This window comes from Oenanthe melanoleuca, unplaced genomic scaffold, assembly GCF_029582105.1.
Source record: "Oenanthe melanoleuca isolate GR-GAL-2019-014 unplaced genomic scaffold, OMel1.0 S044, whole genome shotgun sequence".
Taxonomy (NCBI): domain Eukaryota; kingdom Metazoa; phylum Chordata; class Aves; order Passeriformes; family Muscicapidae; genus Oenanthe; species Oenanthe melanoleuca.
The window spans coordinates 9,847-22,071 of record NW_026612693.1 but is presented as its reverse complement, the minus strand read 5'-3'; the positions used below and the strand labels follow the sequence as shown (position 1 = coordinate 22,071).

Here is a 12,225-nt window from a genome sequence, read left to right as displayed (position 1 = left end):
GGCATTGAATGGATATATCATATCCCTCACCAACTTGCATCAGTTGCCAGGAAAGTTGAAGACTGCAACAGCCTACTCAAGACTACCCTGAAGGCACTGAACAGTCAAGAACTGGGAAACAAACATAGCAAAGGCCACCCGGATGGTCAACACCCGAGGGTCCATCAACCGAGCAGGTCCTGCCCAATCTGAACCCTTGCACAGAGTGGATGGAGATAAAGTCCCTGTAGTACACACGAATGGCATTTTAGGAAAGATTGTTTGGATTAATCACACCTCAGGCAAAGACAAATGCATCCGTGGGATTGTCTTTGCTCAAGAACCTGGTTACACTTGGTGGGTAATGCAGAAAGACGGGGAAACCCATTGTGAACCGCAGGGAAACCTAATTTTAAGTGAGAACTGTGTAAAAGTTTTCATTATGCAGATGGCAATAGAATAAGGGGTGGATAATGTGTTGGGTTGATGTGGCCAGAAATGTGTATTCTATCACCATCTATTGAAGCTGGGTGGGGCAATGACCCTTATCTCCATGGCACATACCATCTATTAATGGTCCATCTTTAAGACAAGATGGGGCAATCCTCTTTATCTTTTCCACAACCCATCCTCCCTCCAGGAGGATATCATCTGCTGCTGGTCCATTAAGTCCCACTTTATGACTGATAAAATTACATATCCCATTGGGAGATGCTCCAGCCAGGGGGAGGATCCAAGCCTTTCCTACCTGGATAAAAACTGAGATTTTGGTCAGAAGTTATCCTTCTTTCCACTGGATTCCAGAGGAACACCAGACCTTTCCACATAATCTCTGGACCTTCAGAGGAAAACTGCACCTTCTACAGGAGCACTGCTCAAACTGAACCACATCTGCCACTGCAGGAGGATGCAGCCACCATTTAATGGGACGGCTACCAACACCCTGACTGACGGGGTATTAGGTTGTATTCTGACTCTGTCAGGGTTGGGACTGCTTTTCGTAATACTGTATTTCTATTTTAATTTTCCTAGTAAAGAATTCTTATTCCTAATTCCCCTATCTTTGCCTGAGAGCTCCTTAATTTCAAAATTATAATAATAATAATTTGGAGGGAGGGGGTTTACATTCACCATTTCAAAGAGGAACTTCTGCCTTTTTTGGCAGATATCTGTCCTTCAAACCAGGACAAAGGAGGATTTGGGATAGAAAAATGAGATTTTGGAATGGAAAAGGAGATTTGGGGAAGGAAAAAGGTGGGAACTGAGGATTTGAGGTCAGGATTTCAGTGAGAAAAGGGGATTTGGGGTTGAAAAAGGAAATTTTGGGGTGGGAAAAGGAGATTTTGGGGCGTGAAAAGGAGAATTTGAGGTGGGAAAAGAATTTGGGGTCTAAAAAGGACATCTGGGGTCACAAAGGATTCTGGGGTTGGAAAAAGGAGGATTTGGGGTAAAAGAAGGATTTGGGATAAAAAAATGGAGGATTTGGGATAAAAAAAGGAGGATTTGGGCCGCACTGAACTTACCTGGGAGAGTGGGGGCAGGTGGTAGGTTTAGGGAGGGGTCAGGAATATTTTTGGGGCACTTTTCTAGGATTTTGGGGTATTTCTATGAAATTTGGGGGCAGTTCTGTGGGATATGGGGGCAGTTTTGGGGGATTTTTTGGTGTTTTGGGCTGGTTTTGAGCAATTCTGGGATATTTGGGGGCAGCTTTAAGGGATTTTGAGGTGGTTTGGAGGGATTTTAGGGTGGTTTGGAGGGATTTTGGGGTGTTTCTAGTTGATTTTGGGGCAGCTTGAAGGGATTTGGGGTGTTTTGAGGCAGTTTTGGGGTTATGAGGGGTTGTTTTGAGCCATTTCTCTGGGATTCTGGGATGTTTTGGGGCAGTTCTGGGATATTCAGGAGAGGTTTTTGAGGCATTTCTCTGGGATTTTGGGGTGTTTCTCTGGGATTTTGGGATATTCCAGGCGGGTTTTTTTTGGGTTTGGGGGTGTTTGGGAAGGTTTTGGGGTCACTCTTTGGTGAAGGAGATCTTTGTGGCATTGCTCTGGGTGATCTTGGAGCCCTGCAGGGCCTCGTGGGCGGTGCCCGCCTGCACCTCGGTGTCCAACTCCACCAAGGCGATGTCGTGGCGCCGGGCACCAGGTGCAGCTCCTTGAACCCCAGGAACCTGGCACAGGGGAATAGGGCCACGGATAGCCCAAAAACCAGGAATAGTACTCCAAAAATTCAGGAATGGTACCCCAAAAAGTTTGGGAATAGTACCAAAAAATCAGGGAATGGTCCTGAAAAAAATCTAGGAATGATACCCCAAAAACCTGGGAGTGGTACCCCAAAAAACACGAGAATGGTCCCCAAAAATTCCGAGAATGGTACCACAAAAATTCAGGAATGGTACCCCAAAAAGTTCAGGAGTCTTCCCTCAAAAATTCAGATATGTCCCCCAAAATTCAGAAATGTTCCCTAAAAAACTCCAGGAATGTTCCCTCAAAAGCCCAGGAACGGTCCCCAAAAAACCTAGCAATGGTCTCCAAAAACCCAGAAATGTTCCCTCAAAAAACCAGGAATGTTCCCCCAAAAATTCTGCAAATGTTCCCTCAAAAATTCAGAAAAATTCCCCAAAAATTCAGAAATAGTCCCCCAAAAAACCCAGGAATATTGCCCCCAAAAATTCAGGAACGTTCCTCCAGAAAACCTGGGAATGGCCCCCAGAAAACCTAGGAATGGTAGCCCAAACACCAGAGAATGTTCCCCCCAGAATCTGGGAATGGTTCCCAAAAAACCCGGGAATGTTCCCCAAAACCTGGGAATGTTTCCTCCAAAATTTGGGAATGTTCCCTCAAAAATTCAGAAATGTTCTGCAAAAAATGCAGGAATTGTCCCCAAAAAACCCAAGAATGGTCCCCCAAAGAAACATATGAATGTTTCCTAAACACTTGGGAGTGATCCCCCAAAAACCCAGGAATGGCCCCCAAAAACCCAAGAATGTTCCCCCAGACACGGGAATGTTCCCTCCAAAAAAGCTGGAAATGTTCCTCAAACACTTGAGAGTGATCCCCCAAAAACCCAGGAATGGCCCCCAAAAACCCAAGAATGTTCCCCCAGACACGGGAATGCTCCCTCCAAAAAAACTGGAAATGTTCCTCAAACACTTGAGAGTGATCCCCCAAAAACCTGGGAATGGTCCCCAAAAAACCGAGGAATGTTCCCTCAAAAAATGCAGGAATGTTCCCCCAAACCCAGGAACGTTCCTCCAAAAAAAAAAAAAAAGGGAATGTTCCTCTAAAAAAAATCGAGAATGTTCCTCCAAAAATTCGGGAATGCTCCCCCAAAACCTGTGAATGGTCCCCAAAAATCCAGGAACATTCTCCCAAACTCCAAATAATCTGAGAATGCTTCCCCAAAATCCGGGAATGGTCCCCCAAAAATTCCGCGAATGTTCCTTCAAAAATTCAGAAACGTTCCCCCAAAAATTCAGAAATTCCTGCCCTCGCTCCAAATCCAGAAACATTCCTCCAAAAATCCAGAAACCACCCGAAAAATCCTGAAATTCCCCCCCCAAAAAATCCCGGTATTTCCCCCCAAAATTCCACCCCCTCCCCCTGTGATCTCCCTCAGTTCCCCCCGGAATTCCCGATTCCTGGCTATCACTGCTTGAAGAGCATGGAGAGCATCAGCTCGCTGGACAGGAGCAGGATGTGGTTTAGAGGGTTCTCTGACAGCTGCGGGGAATGGGGAGAAAAACCAAAATCAGACAAATACAGCTCAAAACCAGACAAAATCCGCAAAAATCAGCTCAAAATCAGAAAAAATCAGCCAAAAACCAGCCAAAACCAGCCCCAAAATCAGCCCCAAATCAGCCAAAATCACCCAAAACTTAGCCAAAATCAGCCCAAAATCAGTCCAAAGTCACACTGGATACACACCAAAACATCACCCCAAAATCTCACAAAAATCCCCCAAAATCTGCGAAAAACCTGCCTAGAATCCCCTGGGGATGGGTCCATTCCTGGGGGGATCCTGGGATTTGGGGGCCTTCCAGGGATGGGATCATGTGACTCCATTAACCCCCAAAAATCCCCCATCAACCCCATTCATCCCCCATCAACCCTATAAATCCCCTATAACTCAGGTTATAGGGTCACTCACAGATTGTGAGGTTGGCATCGGGGCCATTCCAGGATTTGGGGTCATTCCCAGGGGGATCCTGGGGTTTGGGGCCATTCCCAGGCTGGGATCATGCCTGGGGGGGGGATGTAGGGTGGTTCCCCCTCAGCTGTGGCAGCATCTAGGGTGGTTGTGCCAGCGGCGGCATCCCCTGAGGAGAGACCCCAAAAACATCCCAAAGTTACCCAAAACACAGAGAGAACCCCAAATTACTCCCAAAACACCCCAGATTATCCCAAAAACATCCAGAAGTTACCCCAGAGCACAGAGAGAATCCCAAATTACCCCAAAACACCCCAAAGTTACCCCAAAGCACAGATAAGAGTCCCAAATTACTCCAAAAACACCCCAAATTATCCCATGGCACAGAGACAGCTCCAAATTACCTCAAAAAGCCCCAATTACTCCAAAAACACCCCAAATTATCCCACAGGCAGAGACAGAACCCCAAATTACCCCAGAGCACAGAGGGAATCCCAAATCACCCCAAAACCACCCCAAATTATTCCAAAGGAACAGAGAACCCCAAATTATCCTAAAACACCCCAAATTACCCCAAAAAACACCTCAAAGTATCCCAAAGGCACAGACAGAACCCCAAATTCCCCAATCCCAAATCCCATAAATTACCCCATAACTGACCTCAAATCCCATAGCTGACCCCAAATCCCATAATTGACAACAAATCCCATAGCTGACCCCATAAGTGACCCCATAAATGGCCCCACAACTCACTGGCACTGTGCCCTGTGCCTCAGCTCCCATTCTAAATCCCATACCTGACCTCAAATCCCATACCTGTCCCCATAAATCCCCTGTCACTCACAGACACTGTGCCCTGGCCCCGATCCCAAATCCCAGAATTGATCTCAAACCCCATAAATGACCTCATAACTGATCCCAAATTCCAGAACTAACTCCAAATCCCATAGGAGACCCCATAACTCACAGGCACTGTGCCCTGTGCCCCAGCCCTGATCACAAACATCATCAGTGACCCCAAATCCCATAGCTGACCCCCTAAATCCTCCATAACTCACAGGCACTGTGCCCTATGCTCCAGCCCTGATCACAAACATCATCAGTGACCCCAAATCCCATAGCTGACCCCATAAATCCTCCATAACTCACAGGCACTGTGCCCTGTGCCCTTTTTGGGGCCGGGCGCGCCCCCGCCCTTGGCCTTGCGCTTGTCCCGTTCCCGCCCCACGAACGTTCCCTTCATCTTGGCCGTGGTGGCCGAGTCCATCTTGGCCTACTGGATCCTCTGAACGGCACTTCCCACATCTGGGGCTTTCTGAGGGGTTTCTGGGGGATTTGGGTATTTCCAGGAGGCATTTTGGGGTTTCAAAGGGGTTTTGGTGGGAATTTGGGGGATTTCCAGCAGGGATTTTGGGGTTTCTGACGGATTTCTGGGGAATTTGGGGCATTTTTAGGAGGTAATTTTGGAGTTTTCTGGGATGTTTTGGGGTTTCTGAGGGATTTGGGGGAGTTCCAGAAGGGATTTGGGGGAGTTCCAGGAGGCATTTTGGGGTTTTCTGATGGATTTTGGGAGGTTCCAGATGGATTTATAGGGGATTTGGGGGATTTCTGGGGGTTTCAGGGAGTTTCAAGAGGGATATGGGGCATTTTAGGCTTTCTGGGGGATTTCCAGCAGGGATTTGGGGGTTTCTGAGGGATTTTTGTGGGGGATTTTGGGGTTTCTGAGGGATTTGAGGTTTTCTGAGAGATTTTTAAGGGATTTCCAGGAGGCATTTTGGGATTTCTTAGCGATTTGGGGATTCTGAGGGATTTCTGAGGGATTTCCAAGCAGCATTTTGGGGGTTCTGTGGGATTTGGGGATGTTCCAGAGGGAATTCGGGGATTTCCAGCAGGGATCTGGGGGAGTACCAAGTATCTGGGTTTAATCCTGATTCTTAGCAAGGCTAGAGGTAGTGCCTGAGGCCACTGTATCTTCGCTTCCTGACAAATTTTCTTAATCTGCCCTTTTAATGTCTGATTCATCCGTTCTACTTGGCCACTAGATTGTGGTCTCCAGGGCGTATGGAGATTTCAAACTATCCCTAACACTCTGGCTACCTCTTGGACTACTCTAGCTACAAAGTGAGGTCCTCTATCTGAGGACATTCCTAATGGGATCCCAAATCTAGGGATGATTTCCCGTAGTAAAGTTTTAATTACTTCCTTTGCCTGGTTAGTCCTGCATGGGAAGGCTTCTGGCCACCCTGAAAAGGTACACACATACACCAGTAAATAACGGTACCCTTGTGCTTTTGGTAGCTCTGAGAAATCTATTTGCCAATAGTCTCCTGGTTGCGGCCCCACTTGTAACTTTCCTAGTTGTATTTGCTTCGTGTCACTGGGTTATTTTTAATACAGACTGGACACATGGCGTTAATCCGTTTTGCCATTGTTAACATCTGATGGAAATCACCTCACGTTTTAAAAATTGTACCAATGCGTCTGCTCCCAATGGCACTTGTTATGTTCGATTTCTAAAATTGTTTTCTTACTTTTTTGGCAGTACAACCTGACCTTCAGCTGTGACATACCATCCTTTTTCGTTCTTCTGGGCCTGAACAAATTGAGCAAGCTTCTCATCTTCATGTGTATACCATGGTTTCTGCTCAAGAAAAGAAGTGGCAGGGTTAGTTCGCACTGGCAATAAAGCTAATTGTGTCCATACCTCTCAGCAACCTGTTTGGCAACTCTGTCAGCCAACTGGTTTCCTTGGAACGCTTTTCCCTCTTCATTTTGATGTCCTTTTACATGCATCACTGCTACTTCTTGAGGTTTATGCACTGCTTCCAATAGTGCTAGTATTTGTTCTTTGTGCTTAATTTCTGATCCTTGAGAATTCAACAGTCCTCTTTCTTTCCACAGTGCTCCATGTACATGTATTACTCCAAAGGCATATTTTGAATCAGTCCAAATGTTTACTCTTTTCCCCTGACTCAGTTCTAAGGCTCTTACCAGAGCTTTATCTCGGCTTTCTGGGCTGAAGTTCCCGGGGTTAAAGCTCGAGCTTCTATTATTTGTGTCAAAGTCACTACTGCGTATCCCGCATACCTGGTTCCGTTTTCCACAAAGCTGGATCCATCTGTAAACAGTTCCCATTCCGGATTTTCCAAAGGCTCATCTTTCGGGTCTTTCCAGCTGGCATACACCTGTTCAATGATTTCTATGCAATCATGTGTCAATTCGCCTCCTTCTTCCTGGCTGCTGCTCCTAAGAAATTCTGCTGGATTGAGATGACGGGTTATTTTTAATTCAATGTCATCCTGTTCTCGGAGGAGTGCCTGTATTGTAACATGCGACTTGATGAGAGCCAATGCCCCCCTTTTTGTTCCAAAACTGCAATGACCATATGGGGAACAAATACTTCCATCCTTTTTCCCAAAGTCAATTTTCTGGTTTCTCGAATTAGGAGCACTGTTGCTGCCACAGCCCTAAGACAACTGGGCCATCCGGCACTTACAGAGTCTAGCTGCTTTGAGAAGTACCCTACCGGGCGTTTCCATGAGCCCAATTTTTGGATGAGAACCCTTATTGCCAGTCTCTGTCTCTCGTTTACGTATAGTTGAAAAGGTTTTGTGAGATCCGGCAATCCTGGTGCTGGGGCTTCCTTTAAAGCTTGTTTTAAACTCTGAAATGCCTTTTCTTGCGTTTGTCCCCACTGAAACACAGGGCTTTTGGCTGCTTCATATAGGGGTTTTGCTTTCAGTCCAAATTCCGAAATCCACAAGCGGCACCACCCTATCATGCCCAAAAAGGATCTTAACTCTTGCGGATTTCGTGGTGTGGTTATGGTGCAAATTGCTTGTACTCGACTGATTCCTAACTTTCGCACCCCTTGTGAAATTTCGCAGCCTAGGTAAATCACTTGGGCTTTTACCAGCTGAGCTTTTTCTTTCGATACTCGGTATCCAGCTTGTCCCAGCATATTAAGTAATTCAATGGTGAGTCTAAGGCAACATCCTTTTCTGCGGAGGCTATAAAGATATCATCAACATACTGTAGGAGAACATATAAAAAAGGTGATTCTTTTACCTGAGTCATCTTCTATTCTTCTAACTCTCGAGCCAATTGATTTCCAAAATTAGTTGGTGAGTTTTTGAATCCTTGTGGTAGACGCGTCCAGGTGAGCTGCTTCTTGCATCCCGTGTCTGGGTTCTCCCACTCAAAGCCAAAGTATTTCCTACTTTCAAGTGCCAAGGGGATACAGAAAAATGCATCTTTCAAATCAATCACTGTGAACCACTTAAATTTTTCCGACACAGCTGTCAACAATGTATACGGATTAGCTACTACTGGGTGTATATCTTTAGTGATATTATTAATTGCTCTTAAATCTTGAACTAATCTATACTTACCATTTGGCTTTCTAACTGGGAATATCGGAGTATTGAATTCTGACTCACATTCCTGTAAAATTCCTAAGCTAAGAAATTGCTCAATCATAGGTGCTATTCCTATTCGTGCTTCCAATTTCAAAGGATATTGTTTTACCCTTACTGGGGAGGCTCCTTCTTTTAGTTCTATTACAACCGGTTGTGCCACTTTTGATTTTCCAGGTACTCCTGTTTCCCATACCCATGGTACTACAGCTTGCTCTATTTCTTGTGGTATTTCTACTGCTTCTACTTTTTCACTACAAACAGCTTAGCAATATTCTCCTCGGGAAATTCCAATCTTACTCTACCTTTTTCAAATATTATCGTTGCTTCTAACATTGACAATAGATCCCTCCCAAATAGTGATTCTGGGCTATTTGGCATATATGGTCAAATTCCTTCCCCCCAAATTTTATATCTAATGGCCGCAAAAATGCTCGTTCCTCAACTTGTCCCGTAACTCCCACTACTTGAATAGTAGAATCACTCAAAGGTCCTATCTTAGTGTTGACAGCTGAGAATGATGCCCCTGTATCTACTCTAAATTCTAACAGTTCCCCATCTACTTCCATTATTACCTTTAAATCCTGGTCTAGTCAGCTCTGATTCTGGTAATTCCCCATCATAAAGGCCTGGGCGACACCTTGTGGATTTCCCGGGAAAGTACCTGTATTATTCATCAGTCCCTGATTTCCATCCCCACTGGCTATAATTCCTCCCCCAAAACCCATCCCTTGGTTGAGAGGACACTCATTTTTCCAATGTCCTCTATTTTTACATAGAGCACATTGATCTATCCCCAGCTGCATTCTTCCTCTTCCCATATTCAATTCATAAGTCCTCCCGCACCCATTGGCATTTCCCCCTTTGCTATTCCTCTTCCCCTTCCTCGTCCACGTCCACGGCTCCCTCCTCTCATATTATTTCCAGCCACTTGCTGTAACACCGCTAACATAGTAGCCTGTTGTTTCCTGGCCATTTCTTTTTCCCTGTTATTATACACATTCCACGCGACTTCCAATAGTTTATCTAAATTCCGAGTATCTTCTCCCTCCAATTTTTGTAATTTCTTTCTGATATCTTCCTGGGACTGCCCCATAAAAATTAATGCTAGCTGTAATTTTCCCGATTCTCCCTCAACTTCTAAATTAGTGTATCTACGAGCTGTCTCCTTAAGCCGCTCTAAAAAGGTTGATGGAGACTCATTCTTTTCCTGTCTGACCGAATATAACTTAGACCAATTCAAAGTTTTCGGTAGTCCATTCCGTATTCCTTCTGTTAACAAATCCTGATAAGCTTTAAGTCTCCGAGACCCGCCCGTCGAGTTGGGATCCCACTCCGGATCTTCCCTAGGCACTAAGTCATTTACTGTACCATCCTCAAGCCGCAACCTAATCCTTTCCCGTGCTTTCTCTGTCATGGCTTTAAACCCCATTTCCTTTTCAGTAGAATCCATTATTGTGTCTAACAAAACTTGTAAATCATTCCAATCCTGGTTCTGAGTCTTAATTACCATTTTTACCACCCGCACAGTTCGTTCAGGATCTTCCCGATACGCCCTCGCTGATTGTTTCCAAATTAGTAAATCATTCGGAGAAAAGGGAACTTTCACTATGACCCGTTCCCCCTGCGGCCCGACTGCTTCACGCAGCGGCACCATTAAATGAGCACCTCCTTCCCTTTTCTTCCTTTCTACCTCCCACCGCCCTCTCCGAGTTCTTTGCATAAGGGGGTTCGTGGTATATCTGTGGTTTCTATTTTTGCTTCTTGATCCTCCCTTTCTACCTCTAGCATACTTTCTCCACGTTCTTCCATCGGAGGGGCACTAGGGGCTATCAGCAAAGAAACATCCTCTTCAGGTTCCGAAAACTTAACCGAGCATTCCTTCTCTTTCTGCCACCCCTTACATCCTTCACAATTCAGTTTTAATGTTTTCAAAACCATGATCCCACACTCCTTTTGCCACTCCGGTTTATCTTTCAAATAATAAAAGAGGTCTAGATACGGTATTTCATCCCATTTTTCATTACTTTGCAGGAAATGCATCAAAGGTGTAATAATGTCAGGATTCAGTGTACCGTTCCTAGGCCATTGCATACCATCGGGTTCATATAAAGGCCACACATGATTACAAAAATCAATCAATTTCTTTTTACTTAATTCTTGACCAAAATTCTCCGCATTCCAATGTTATAATAAACAGCCCAAAGGTGAATCGTCCGGGATTTCCATCCCAGAACTTGCTAGAGTTTTAAACGTTTTCAAAGGCATCATTACACTTACAATACACACCACACACAACACTCACACCCTTTCCACAAACCTTGCCTTTCTCGTCTCTGCGAGTGGCAAGTGCTGAACCTGCGCAGTCACTGCTGCGTCTGACGGTCAGCGCCTAGGCTTTTCCACAACCTTAAAGACGTCTATGACCCCCGTGCGGAAACGCCGTTCCGACTTAATCGGCAGGCCCCTTTCCCTCGATAAAAGGAATAAAGCATCTTCGGGCTTACCTCCTGGTCGTCCGTCAGGCGCAGGGTCGGGCAGGTTGATGTCCTCCCCAGAAATCACCTGGTGCCAGCGTGGAGTGGATCAGCCCACGAACCGCCCCTGCCGCCTCCGGAGTCCCATCTGGGTCGCCAGAAAACTGTTGCCCGATGCCCCAAACAGGACACAAACTAACAGAGTTAGTTTATGCGGTGCTTTATTCAGGGCCCGGGGAACCTGCGGACTAGCGTCCAAAGTCAGGATCCCGCAGTTCCCTTTTTCCGTCAGGTTTTTATACCTTTTTACAAAATGGTCTACTTGCAAAAGTACACATTCTTCAAGACAATACAGATGCATAAATCTTGTAGATATCATTCCTAAAAGTTATAAACTCTGCATGCTTGTCTACTCAAAACTATAAGCTACCCCCCTTTAATTCCCCTTGCGTGTCTTCCCACCACCAGAACCCTTTATTTATTATTATACTTTAGCCTTATCTTAAAAGTTTCTAAATGTTCTATATGCTCTACTAAATCCTTTGATTATTGTTTCACAGTCTCCAGCTCATTCCCAGGGCTGGTTCCCAGGGCCTGTCCGAGAACTGCAGTTTTCTAAGCCTTAGCATGGCTACTACTATATCTACATTAGTCCTTTTTCTCATTATTTCGGTATCAACTTCACAAACAGGGACAGAGACACAGTACAGGTGTTTCATGCATTCTTTTCCTTTGTTTCATGTGTTCTTTACCTCTGTCTCCAACACTCATCCCTGCCTTTGATGCCTTAAGTTTTAGCTTTCCTATTTTTCAAGTTCTGCACTGCCTTCGTCTGAACATCATATCAAGTTCTCTTCCACAGTTTCATTAGACAAAACAATCCTTTTCTAGCCTGAGAACCAAGGACTCGTTGCAGCTTCAGGCCCAAATAGTTTCTTTTTCCTCTGCTTTTGAATAATGAGAGATAAGAACTGTAATGAGAGGGACTGTTTGCAATCTGACAGAAAACAAGATGTCTGTACGGCTAAAAAAGTTTGGGCTTCTGGTATTTGATGGACGAAGGAAAAAAAAAGAAAAAAAAAAACCACGGAAAAAACCAACCAACCAACCAAAAAAGCCCCACAGAACTGTGTTGGTTCCCTGGGCTGGGAGGCCCCCCCGGCTCCTCAGAGCTCTTTGCCTCCCCGAGCCCTGCCCCGCTCGGCATC

General features: G+C 45.3%; 1 long non-coding RNA gene across 1 annotated transcript; it reads right to left on the bottom strand.

The window, feature by feature from the left end:
* Positions 1-1,839: 1,839 nt before the first annotated feature.
* LOC130266444 (uncharacterized) lies at positions 1,840-5,278 on the bottom strand. The gene is made up of 2 exons (XR_008842889.1): positions 4,637-5,278; positions 1,840-2,834 (listed from the first exon to the last, which is right to left on the bottom strand). It is a non-coding gene; the product is annotated as an uncharacterized LOC130266444 (long non-coding RNA).
* Positions 5,279-12,225: the final 6,947 nt, after the last annotated feature.